Here is a 13182-nt window from a genome sequence, read left to right on the forward strand (position 1 = left end):
ATAATAATTGTACTAAAAATTTGTATGGTATGGAATGTACCATATTATTTTGTGTACCAATTTGATGCATGAATTTGGTATTTCTAGTATTACCCAATTAATATGTTAATCCAATTAAATGTTTTCAAACAAAATAACTCATCTATTAGAAGAGTGTAGGGATGGCAACGGTTCGGTTTGGGGACGAAAATGTTGTATCCATCCCGCATAACCATGAAAATCAACTATATATCCATAACCACAAATTAACCATCACAGATTATCCATAACCATACCCACCGGGTAACGGATTCCTCATTGGTTAACGGTTATATTCATCTTCGTCAATACCAAAAATATATTAGTTCAATTGAGGCATTATAATATAATAGATACATTGATGATGTTGGCTTATGTTTGATCTCTCTCCATAAGCATCATTGGATTCTTATTGGTTTTGATTCAAAACATCTGAATTTTCTCACAAAATGGAACTTTTGTAATTCTCGAAGTAATGGGTTTGGTGAATATACAAATGTATTATACAATACTATATTTATTATATGTAAAATATTATATATATATATATATATAATATGTATTATTCAGACCGGTTTTACAGACGGATACGGATTAGAGACTCCTATAATCATATATGTAACCATAACCGAATGATATTTTCGGGTTTTCACCATATCCAAAATATAACCGAATTTTCATCCCTAAATCCATTTCATTCAGGCGATTATCCACGGTTATCGAGTTTAACGGTTTGAATTGCCATCCTTAGAAGAGTGGGATAACTAACCACGTGCTTATACTGCTTTATTGGTATTTTTCTCCTGACATTGATTGACACACTTCGACCGAAGTTGAGGCATGCTGGCCATCACCCGAAGGTGACGGAATCAAAACTATAAGTGATGAAAGAATGTGAATAATTTAAAACTGAAACTAGAACTTATTTAACTAATAAAGTGAGTGCGCAGTAGTGGGTAGAACCCATATAATACAAATATTCAGAGAATAGGTAACAAAAGAGTGCAATTGGAACTAATTATAGTGCTTAATACACAACCAAGAAAGGCTCCCTACATTTATTTAGATATGTCAGAACCCGTCGGAGTTTCCTCGTATGCCACAGAGAATTTGACTGTTTAAGACATGGAGGGGTGAAAAACATAAGGGTGAGTGGGCACAAAAACAAAGGTTTATAAAACACATTTATTTTCTGAACATACTAACCCTTCGTTGTAAATCATGTATAGTTTCCAGAAAATCATACTACGTATAAGTATGAAAACAATTGTAAATAACAATGATGTCGGAAATAAGCCAAATTACAATATCTCAACAATAGCATAATGAAAACAAGTTGCTCATCAATCTATGCTAGCACACAAGTTCATGCAGATAGTTTTTGACATGAACAAGAATGTGGCGTAATGTATAAGTACACTATAGTGCTACAATCACATGAAGACTAGCAATAATCGCAGTCACCTATGAGTCGGAGTTGCCTAATGCAACCTGTACAACAGGATTGATACTACTTGGATCCAAGGCGAGCGTGCGGTGTAGAGATGAACAAACACGTGAAAGACTAGCCCTGGCCCTGGGTTAGCACTAACACCGGAGTGCATCAATGATGAGCAGACTACATAAGTATAAACATGCCATACCCATTAAATAATTCTAGTCAACAATGCAAACTTACATGTGTATCCTGTAGGATTATTTTAGCGTTCCATAGCATTATAACATTTCTTATATCATCTTTAATCATGGCATAATAGGCGTAATATCAATCTAAAAGCAACAGTGGCATGATATGCATAAATCAATTCAAAAGCATTTGTGGAAACTATAAGGTTTATATATGTGAAAACAAAATGCCTACTCACTAGTACGTGGTTAGATCGTAACCTCCTAACCTCGCTTGACCTCGTACGTTCTCAGGATAATTTTCACCTATATGTGAAATAACTAAACTAATAAATTAAATAAGACATATTAAAAAAGGTTAGGTAAATCTCTCATACTTTACTCAAACGGAAGGTTTGAATATACGAAAATGATCTACACAAAGTCATGGACCCATACATGTCAAGCACTCGCCGTCCAGAGCCCAGATGCGCCCTCACGTGCAGCCTAGCCCACGACCAAACACGCTCCCACACACAGGCCACGCACCTGACAAAGACTGACGAACGTCAGGAATATTCCGTCAGAATTGACAGAATATTCTGTTAAATAGTAACGGAGTTACCTGACGCCATTAGAATATTCCGTTAACTTTGACGAAATATTCTTCGTCTTGTCCGGTGAGCTTCTGCCGGTCGCTGCTGTCTGGTTTCGTAGGAAACTAGAAATTTTCGCCGGAAACTGGGAAAATTTTCAAAGCTTCATATCTTCTTCATTTCTTAACCATTTTTTATGCACTTTATATGGAAATGAAGCTTTATGAAGAGTAGAGCAAGATTGTACCTTTCAAAAGTCTAAAAATGGAAGGGAAATGGCCTGAAAATGCATCAAAAGTCTCGGCCTAAAACTTGACTCCTCGAACTCGCTTGTTTCGACATCAACTCGACTCCAAACCTAGTCTAGGGACCCTAGGGAGTTGTGTAGAAGCTTCCCTACGTCTTAAAACCTTGTAACTCGACTTGAAACTCGTCATAGGAAAACTCACTGAGTTGGAGCTTCTGAGTTGGCGAGTCAAAACTCGGTCATTTCACCATCGGCTAGTACGGTTGGGTTCGTGGGTTTGAGAGGAGTACATTTATGGTGTTTTTTAGTTCAATCTGCAAGTTTTGATGATGGTGTGTGTGTATTACAAAGGGGAGAGAGTCACGGGTGTGGGAGAGAGAGAGAAGGAGAATAGAGAGAGAGTGAGGGAGCAATTTCTAATTGGGGGATAGGTGTAAGGAGAGGTTCTAATTGGTTGTGAGGGTTTTGGGGGAAAATGAGTGAATGTGAGGGATTTGAGGGCACACGGGACAATTTTTAAAAGAAGGAAATGATAAGGTTTGTACACCTTTCAGATTACAAAATTTGTCCCCTTATCAAAAATAGTGTTTCTAGCACTGAAAAATTAACACGCACGCATGTACAATTCTACCCGCTGTTAATGTACTTTGACTGAGTGTAACCTTTTCGTTACAGCTCCGATTTGGGTCTAACTTGCGCATACACATTCGTAACGACGAGTACTATTTAATTACGCTACTAGGAAAATAAAATAAACGCTGAATACTACATCCACGTCACATTGCCAACCATGACAGAAATGTCAATTTACACACTCGGGGAGAAATTACCTAGAAAATTAGGGACTGGTCGTCACATTGATCCCTCCACATAACTTTTCTCAAGTTCAAATGTGCAATCTTGGGATGATAACGGTTTGGTTTGAGACAGAACTGTCATATCTATACCAATAACTACGAAAACTAATCAATCATAACCGCAAATTAACCATTGGAGACTATCTATACCCACTGAGTACCAGATTCTCCATCGGTTAACGGTTATATCCATCTTCATCAATGCAAAAAAATTATTCGTTCAACTGATACATTATAATTTATTAAATACTAATTTCGCCATTAATATCCACACCCAAATCATCAAAACATAACAATACTTTCTGGAGATGTTTATGATAAGTCAAATATGATAGCAAATTAAAACAAATTGGTCCCATGAAAGAATAAAAGAGATGAAAAAAGCAAATACAACAACCACTATGGGAGAAAGATGAAACAAATTATCAAATAATTTCAATAATTGTGAATATAAATACATATTATAATTTAATATATTGTATATCCGGGACATATTTAGGGACGGATATGAATAGGGGACCTTTATAACCATATATGAAACCCTAATCGAATAACATTCAAGTTTTTTTCTCATATCCGAAAAATAGTTGAATTTCATCCCAAATTCGCCCCATTTGAACGGCAATTCACGGTTATCAAGTTTAACTGGTAGAATTGTCATCATAATGCAACCTGTTGTATATTCTGATTTTAACTTCACGGTAAAATATAGTAGTTGTTTATTTGATCAAATATAAATGTAGTTTTGCATTCAAAATTGTAAACGAAAGGTTTAATTGGATTAATAGTCCTGTGGTGATAGGGTAGTTGGAAGATAGTCCATGTGATAAAAAAAAGGATTTATGCCCCTATGGTGAAGTTTGTTAGGATTTATGCCCAAAATTAAAAATTCCGTCAACTCTCAGTTAATTATTAGCACGTGAGCCATATATATTAAGCTAAAACGAAACTCTCCGTTAATTGTTAGCACATGGGCTTACATGTGAGACTAACTTTATCTTTTTAGTCTCACATGTGAACCTTATGTGCTAACAATTAATGGACAATTGACGAAATTTTTAGTTTTGGGCTTAAATCCTAACAGACTTCACCACAGAAGCTTAAATCCTAATTTTTTTAACTACATGAGCTATCTTCCAACTATTTTATCACCACATGAACTAATAATCCAATTAGGCCTAAATGAAAATGTTGATACATCATCATAGTCAGACAGGAAAAAGATTAAGTGGAAGTTAAAATAAGAAGGGTAAATTACATATCGCCATAGAATCCCGAAGCGCTTGCATATTGTCTGGGGAAAAAGAAAAGTTGATTAAAACCCAAACAAGACCCAAACAATCACCACGTGTTTCGGGGGTCCCACCCTCATTACCGAGTGGCATGTAACGTAATTATCAAGCCAAAAATTAAATTAATGAAAACGAAAAATTAAAAAAAAATCTAGCCCCACGGGTTAACTCGAGCCAACACTGTTGCCTGCTTCGAAGCAGACAACGAAAGGGACGACGACAAATGGAACGGCACACTTGACTTAACGTCTCTTCAATATCTCAAACCACACGCATCCCGAAGCACCCTTCATATCACATGAATCATTGATAATTAAAATTCATTATTTATTAAGTACCTAAATCCCAAATTTTTTTTGCTACTTAGTACTACTGTCTAGTAGTATTCATTTTCACTTGTAAGTGAGAGGTTAGGTTCAATTCTCACCAAAGATGAATTTGAACCACATTATTGCTAACCCATTGTGAGGCAAAGCCCACCCCATCTCCCATAGTGTAAATAATATCATTGTTTAAAAAAATCCCGAAACTTATTAGTGTCATTTCAATTTTGTCTCAACATTTTAAAAAATTTCAAATAAGTATCCAACCTATTAAAAACGTCACCTTCATTAAGGTCCAGTTAATTTTTTTCGTTAAATGTACATGTGGCAACAATATGTCACACTTATTTGCTTACTTGAACACTAAAATAATAATAATAACTTAAAAAAAAATATGAAGATGAAAAGTTAAAAATAAAATAAACAAATTTCACAATAACATGGAAAATAAAAATGAAGATCAAGAGGTGGGTGATGGTCTGAAGGGAGTGATGGTAACCGTTATTTAGTAGAAGTCATTCTCTATGATCTTCTATTGATGCCGGAGACAATGTATGCCCTACTTAATTTAACAGAAATTTAATGTGAAATTTTCAATAGGTTGTGTACTTGTTTGTAATGTTTAAAAAGGTTGAGACAAATCTAGAATAACACTGAAATGTATGGGTTTATAGTACTTAATCCTTATTTTATTTAGTACTACAATTTACCGATATTATAAATAATATGTCTTAAATTCAATTGCCGTTAAAAATGAATTTGAACTAAATTATTATGGTTACTGTATAGTGAGACTTGTCAATTCCTGCATTGCATAGTATAAATAGGGTAATGCATGGTAAACCAATTTAAAAACCAAATGACACATCAGAAATAGAAAATAAGTACGTTAGCTAAACTTAATGTGTAATCCAATTATCCACAATTATATCATTTGGTCTTTATACCTATATAATACATTACTTAAAAAAAAAAACGGCCGTTTCGAAACGCCGTTGTGTTTCTGCTGCTTTACACCCCGCAGAGCCCCACCTTTCCGTTACGCGCTGCTCCCGTCCGGTTAACCCACCCCTCTGGTTAATCCTCTAACTACTGTTAATTCAGTTACACAGAAAGGAGGAGAGAGAACAGTGGAGGGAGGAGACAGGGTCAGAGTTAAAGCATAAACAAAGTCGCGTATAATAAGACGCGCGCAAAGCGGTCTGTAACGGCGTTTTCTTCTACTGGATTTCCTAGCGATAGCTTGTGAGAGTGTTTTTAGAGAGAGAGAGAGAGAGAGAGAGAGAGGGTGTGAGAGTTTTTTGAGAGAGGGAGGGAGAAAGGCGGTTTTCCGAGCAGAGATAGCGGTATTGTAACGGTTTGGTGGTTTCGGCGTAACGGTTCTTATCGATCAGTGATCGTTACACGAAGAGTGTGTGAAGCGAGAAAGAGTGGAAGTGGTGGGAGCTTTGTGTGATTAAAATCGTATTAACGGCTTATTAAGGAGTCATTATTGTGCTTAATTATATCTATACATTCAGCTCAGCTTTGTCTGCTTAGACCGAAGAGAGAGAGAGACGCAGACAGAGACAGCGACAGAGAGAGAGAATCAGAATCGAGAGATTATCTGAGCTTTTGTTGTGGCAATTTTGAAATTTGTTGACTCGGGAGGGTACGACTTCAACGATGGCGAATCGGGAAGGTGAAATGGCTGTTGATTTTCTCACACTTTCTCGGATTTTCCCGGAAAATTAAACCTTTTTTCCTTCCCATTTTTGTTTGGGCGTCTTGTTTTGCAGGCGGCGATCTGTATCCGGAGCTATGGAAGGCCTGCGCGGGCCCACTAGTCGATGTGCCTCGCGTCCAGGAGAGAGTCTTCTACTTTCCACAGGGGCACATGGAACAAGTGAGTTTTCCATCTTCCTTTTTTATTTATTTTTATTTAATTTTTTGTTTCTGCTTATGGGATTATAATCTTTTCGTCGAAATTGAATATTTTTTGCTATTTTTGGGGATTATGTTTTAGCTGGAGGCGTCAACACCAACAAATCAGGAACTGAATCAAGGGATTCCGCAGTTCAATCTTCCCTCGAAGATTCTTTGCCGCGTTGTTAACGTTACCCTATTGGTATTTCCTGTAGAAAACTTTTGTTTCTGATTCATGGAAAATGATAACTCAGATCAGCTGGATCTGTTAGCTGATTTCATCTCCAGCTGATTACGGGGTCTAATGATTGGAAAGTCTTCGACTTTAAAATTTTTAGAATTTATATCTTCGATTTCCTGGATTTTCTCAGTAACCAAGCATGTTGGGAATAATTTGTGAAATTTTTTTGTTTGGAAATATCTTACCTTGAGTTGTCTGCAATTTTAGGCTGAGCAGGAAACAGATGAGGTTTATGCACAGATTACTTTAATTCCAGATGTAAATGTAAGAACCAAATGAACTTCCTGATTAGATTTTCGCTGTCTGAGCAATATTTCTTTGTCATTATTAACATCAATACGTTTATATGTTTAGCAAACGGAGCCTACTAGTCCTGATCCATGCCTTCCAGAACCTCAAAAACCTGCAGTTCACTCATTCTGCAAGGTTTTAACTGCCTCTGATACAAGCACCCATGGCGGGTTTTCTGTTCTCCGGAAACACGCCACTGAATGCCTTCCTGCACTGGTATATATATATTTTCTATTCTAGCTTTTGTTTTGGCTGTTCTTTCGTGGTCTCATTATTTCGTTGATTTGATTTCATGTCTGTGCCTTTTCACCATGGATCAATTTCTTTTTCAGGACATGACGCAGGCAACCCCAACTCAGGAATTGGTTGCCAAGGATCTTCATGGTTACGAGTGGCGATTTAAGCATATTTTCAGAGGTGATGTACTTCATTTTCTCTGCACTCTTGCAATTGTCCCAAATGGGGGATTTCATAATTATTAGGAGGAGATCTTCTCAAAAATAATTATTAGGAGGAGATCATGAGTTGGACATCTTGTATGAAAAAAATTCAAACATGGTGAGTGATATATCAATTAACTTTATTGATTGTTGCTCACAGTTCATCTATCTGTGATTAACTGAACAGGTCAACCACGGAGGCACTTGCTTACAACAGGATGGAGTACTTTCGTCACCTCCAAGAGATTAAGTGCTGGGGATTCCTTTGTATTTCTCAGGTAAACATTGCCATTTGTTCTTGTCCCTTCTCTCTTACCTTTTTGTCAACTAAATTTAACAGTGTAGCCTGGAAAATTGAATTTTTGCATATCGTACATGAGGCATGTATATTTTTCGGTCAAACATTCACTAATCTGTAGAAAATTGGTTTCTTAGAGGGGGCAACGGGGAGTTACGTGTTGGAGTTAGACGTCTTGCTCGTCAACAAAGCAGCATGCCATCATCGGTGATCTCGAGTCAAAGCATGCACGTAGGGGTTCTCGCAACTGCATCTCATGCAGTTGCAACCCGAACTCTTTTTGTCGTGTATTATAAGCCAAGGTATGTTGTATTATATTAACCTGCAGAATTTAAAATGTTTGTTGCGCTGAATCATTTAACACAGGATTTCTCATAGTCTATATCTTGATTTCCTTTTGAAATGTCCAGGACAAGTCAGTTCATTATCGGTTTGAACAAGTATTTGGAGGCTGTCAACAATAAATTTTCAGTCGGAATGAGGTTCAAAATGAGGTTTGAGGGGGAGGATGCTCCCGAGAGAAGGTAGAAGTCAAATGCAGCAGTGCTATAGCATGTTTACTCGGTTTAATTTGTTTATGGGCTTTCTAATGTATTTTGTTCTATGTTCTTTCATTTTTCCAGGTTTTCAGGCACAATAGTTGGTCTTGAAGATATATCTCCTCACTGGGCAGATTCAAAATGGCGGTCACTTAAAGTAAACTCTTAGTACTGGTTTCTTTTTCTTTTTCTTGTTATCTTGTTCCTTTCTCCTTTCTTCCCCTTCTCCTTGTACTGGATGTTAAATGAAAATTCTGACATAAATTTGCTCTTCTGAAATATCTTCCAGGTTCACTGGGATGAGTCTGCATCCATTCCAAGGCCTGATAGGGTATCGCCTTGGGAGATTGAACCTTTTGTAGCGTCAGTACTTCCGAGCCTTCCTCAACCAGCTGTGGTGAAGAACAAAAGGCCCCGACCACCCACTGAAATCCCAGCTCTTGGTAGGAACCTTTTTCTTTCTGTTTCCTAGCAACCAACTAAACAGCAACATTTTCCCCCCTTTTTATCCTTTGCCTTGGATTAGATTTTTTGGGTCAGAGTCTTCTAACTTATATGGATATTAGATGCAATGAGTTCAACAGGGTCAGCTATGTGGAATTCTGGGCTGACACAGTCCCATGACACGTCAACACTGAGTGTCGCTGCTGAAGGCAAAAGAAGTGAAAATCATGTTGTATGGCATCATCAACAGGCAGACGTGATCAGCAATAACAACTCTGTTCCAAGGACTCAGATTGATGGGGGATGGTTGTCTTCTCAGGCAGGTGGTTCTCCGCACAGGTTCCAGGAAACAATGGAGGATAGTAAAAGTGTTTCTGCTTGGCCTGTTTACTCTGGATATTCAACTCCAAACTCATCAAAGCCTAAAAATGACTCAATGTTTGACCATGTTGAAAAAGAGAAGAAAACTGAGACGGGTACTAGTTGCCGAATTTTCGGTATAGACTTTACTAGTCATTCTACATGCTTCCCTGCCATGGAGAAGGCACATCCACAACCAATCAGTGGACCTACTGGAACCACTGAAGGACGTGTTAGTAACCCGTCAGCAGCTGAGTCAGACCAGAAATCTGACCTTTCAAAGGCTTCTAAAGAAAGCAAACCTGGACAGTTGCAATTATCACCTAAGGAGACACAGAGCAAGTACAGTTGCTCTACGTCCGCCAGAAGTCGCACCAAGGTGCTCAAAGTAGAATTATTTTTGATTGTTTTTTATTCTGAAATATCAAGTATTCATGTTATAGATTTGGAGTCTTTAGCTCAAGTGCTGAGTTGTGGCGTTTGTATATCCCAAAAGGTTCAAATGCAGGGGATAGCTGTTGGCCGAGCAGTGGACTTGACGATGTTGGAAGGATATGATCAGCTTATAGATGAACTGGAGGAGATGTTTGACATTAAGGGACAGATTCGCCCCGGTAACAAGTGGCAAATTGTCTTTACCGATAATGAAGGAGATATGATGCTTATGGGCGAACCCGTGGTCGTAAGTATACTTTATTACAAAAAATAAATAAAAAAGGAGTTTGTATTTGGATTTTCCTAACATGTTTCCTTGTTTAGTTTAAAACCTTTGCGTCGTTTTCTTTGCAGGGAGTTTTGTGACATGGTGAAAAGGATCTTTATATGTTGGAGTCAAGATGTGAAGAAAATCAGCGCAGGCTGCGAACTTCCATTGTCGTCACTAGAAGTCGAAGGGGGGACGGTCATAAGCTCGGACTAACATCGGTCAGGTTGTTGATTTTTTAATTACGCGTTGGTTTTGTTGATTTTCGGGGCAGGTCTTTTGGTTGTTTGTTTGTGGATGGAGGGAGGGAAGACTTGATTTTTGGGCAAAAAGGAGGAAAAAGAAGATTTGAAGTTGGAAGCAGGAGGACAAGAGGACATCGGCTAATTGGTAGCTCGTTTTTTAGAGCTAGCTACACTACATTTGACTGGAAATTGAAAAAAGGTGCAATGGCAATTATGTCATTGTCCTGTGTTCGGTAGTGGGTAGGATTAGGAATCTGTGAATATTCAAAAGCAATTTGTGGTGGGTCGTCGGAGGAGTTGGGTGTTTTTAGGGTATTTTGTTCCATATGATGCTGTTGTAAATATATGTACTTTTGGCAGTGAAATGTTTTGGTGGATAGTGACGGGAAATTTGGAAAAGTAACCAAAATTCGGATTCCATATAGAATTATAGCCACACCTTTAAATTTATGATAATTATAACAAAAAATTGATGTAAAAATACTAATATACCCTTAAAAATCTCCAATTTTGTTAGCCGCAAGCCAAGATCGTCCTCTTCCCATGACTCCCCGAGTATCTTAGTTCCTCTTAACCAACATATACCTCTGAAGACTCTAGTCCCTTACTGACCACTCACATCCAAACAAATGGAACCAGAGCTGTCGGGCATTCTGCAGCTCACCCTTCATCCAAACGCAGGGAAGATGAGAAAGCAGACCTCCAATGGTGGTTTTGGCCCATGGGGTTTCTCTACGCTCACCCACACGTACACCCAAATCGTCAAATCGAAAACTTGTTGGGCATTAGAGCTTTTTCAGTGTCAAACGCAGATTTCAGTTTCAAACGTAGATTGCAAGTTTTCCAACTCTTCAGTCCCAAAACTATATGGTAAGTTAAAACTTTATTGGGTAATGTTTTGTTGGTGTTGGTGTTTGGTTGTTGAGAAAATCGGAGGAAATGAGAGTTTTTAGTCATTAATGGCATGTTAGTATTTTTACATCAATTTTTTATTATAATTATTATAAACCTAAAATGATGGCTATAATTATATATGGGTTCAAATTCTGGTTATTTTTCCATATTTCCCGATAGTGATTGACATTATGCAGTATGCAATCTTTTGTTGCTGTGTTAGTTAGTTAGTTAGTTAATTAATATTTTTTTTAAAGGGGGACAACTGGTGGCAAGTCACGGTTATCCACCCCTTATAGTTGGGAAGACTCACAGAGGCAATTCAGCCTCTTCCTAGCCACAAGTCTGACTTTCACACCAACAACGGGTTTCATACTCGAGACCTCCACTTTTTAGTTTTAAGGAAGCTTCGTAATCCGTCATTTACCACTGAACCACCAGCTCGTGGTTTTAATTAATATTAGGCTTTGAATGATTTTTAATGATCATTTGCTAATTTGTGGGTGGTTTAGAACTAGTTTGAAAAATGTGTTTAAATGATTGAAAACGCTTTTTGAAAGAATGTTTTTGGATTCTAAAAGCATTTAAGTGTTTCCTTTAAGAAGCACTAGTTATGTACTGCTTACAAGAAGCACTTCTAGTGTTTTTTCAAAATTAACTTGTATTTTACTAAGGATTGATATAAAAAAAAAACTTTCAGTTATTTAAAAGCACTCCTCAAACTAATTCTTATTCTCTTGTTCCATTTCCATGGGTTAGGTTAAGCGGATTGGATCACTAATTTCAATCTACCCAAACAAACCGATCAAATTCGATTGAATTTTGTAAATAACGAGTTAGAAATCCAAAAATCGAATCTAATTTTACTCGGTTGTTAATTTGGTGTAGCGGATTAGATCACTAAATTTCGAATCCCGATATGATTGGATCAAATGACGGATCCAACTGAGCCAATTCAATCAGTTTTATGGTCCAAGATGTTACTTGCTAGCCCAGCAAACAACCCCCCTTATGTCCATGGAGCTTTCTCAGTTCTTAATCTTAGACAACTTCCTGCGCCGCTGTTCGTGGTGATGTGAGTTATGCCAAGATTAGTGAGAATCTTTTTCGGGATCAGCCGTTCATGTCAAACCAATGTCATTGGAAGACTTTTATTAAAGAAAGGGAGGGTACCAATGGAAACCGATGCTATTAAGAATGATCTAGCGTTTTTATGGAGGATTCCAAATTCTTGGCAATTGATTCTGTTGGGGAGGGTCCTAAGGGATATTTCGATCTTCATTTCTCCAAAGAAAAAGACATGGACAACCCAAAACCCCAATTCAATACAACAACAACAACAACAACAAAGCCTTTTCCCACTAAGTGGGGTCGGTTATATGAATCCTAGAACGCTGTTGCGCTCGGTTTTGTGTCATGTCCTCCGTTAGATCTAAGTACTCTAAGTCTTTTCTTAGGGTCTCTTCCAAAGTTTTCCTAGGTCTTCCTCTACCCCTTCGGCCCTGAACCTCTGTCCCGTAGTCACATCTTCGAACCGGAGCGTCAGTAGGCCTTCTTTGCATATGTCCAAACTACCGTAACCGATTTTCTCTCATCTTTCCTTCAATTTCGGCTACTCCTACTTTACCTCGGATATCCTCATTCCTAATCTTATCCTTTCTCGTGTGCCCACACATCCAACGAAGCATCCTCATCTCCGCTACACCAATTTTGTGTACGTGTTGTGCTTCACCGCCCAACATTCTATGCCATACAGCATCGCCTTGCCGTCCTATAAAATTTTCCCTTGAGCTTCAGTGGCCTACGACGGTCACACAACACGCCGGATGCACTCTTCCACTTCATCCATCCAGCTTGTATTCTATGGTTGAGATCTCCATCTAA

The 13182-nt window shown here is 38.0% G+C and overlaps 1 long non-coding RNA gene and 1 pseudogene across 2 annotated transcripts; one reads left to right on the plus strand and one right to left on the minus strand.

The window, feature by feature from the left end:
• Positions 1 to 1301: 1301 nt before the first annotated feature.
• Positions 1302 to 2940, minus strand: LOC126600192 (uncharacterized). Of its 2 annotated transcripts, XR_007615377.1 has the most exons (4): positions 2467 to 2940; positions 2249 to 2364; positions 2083 to 2172; positions 1302 to 1950 (listed from the first exon to the last, which is right to left on the minus strand). It is a non-coding gene; the product is annotated as an uncharacterized LOC126600192 (long non-coding RNA). The 2 variants fall into 2 exon arrangements; XR_007615376.1 differs by having other exon boundaries at positions 1302 to 2172.
• A 3112-nt stretch (positions 2941 to 6052) lies between these two features.
• On the plus strand, positions 6053 to 10831 carry LOC126600191 (auxin response factor 9-like; annotated as a pseudogene).
• Positions 10832 to 13182: the final 2351 nt, after the last annotated feature.

This window comes from Malus sylvestris, chromosome 14, assembly GCF_916048215.2.
Source record: "Malus sylvestris chromosome 14, drMalSylv7.2, whole genome shotgun sequence".
NCBI classification, from domain to species: domain Eukaryota; kingdom Viridiplantae; phylum Streptophyta; class Magnoliopsida; order Rosales; family Rosaceae; genus Malus; species Malus sylvestris.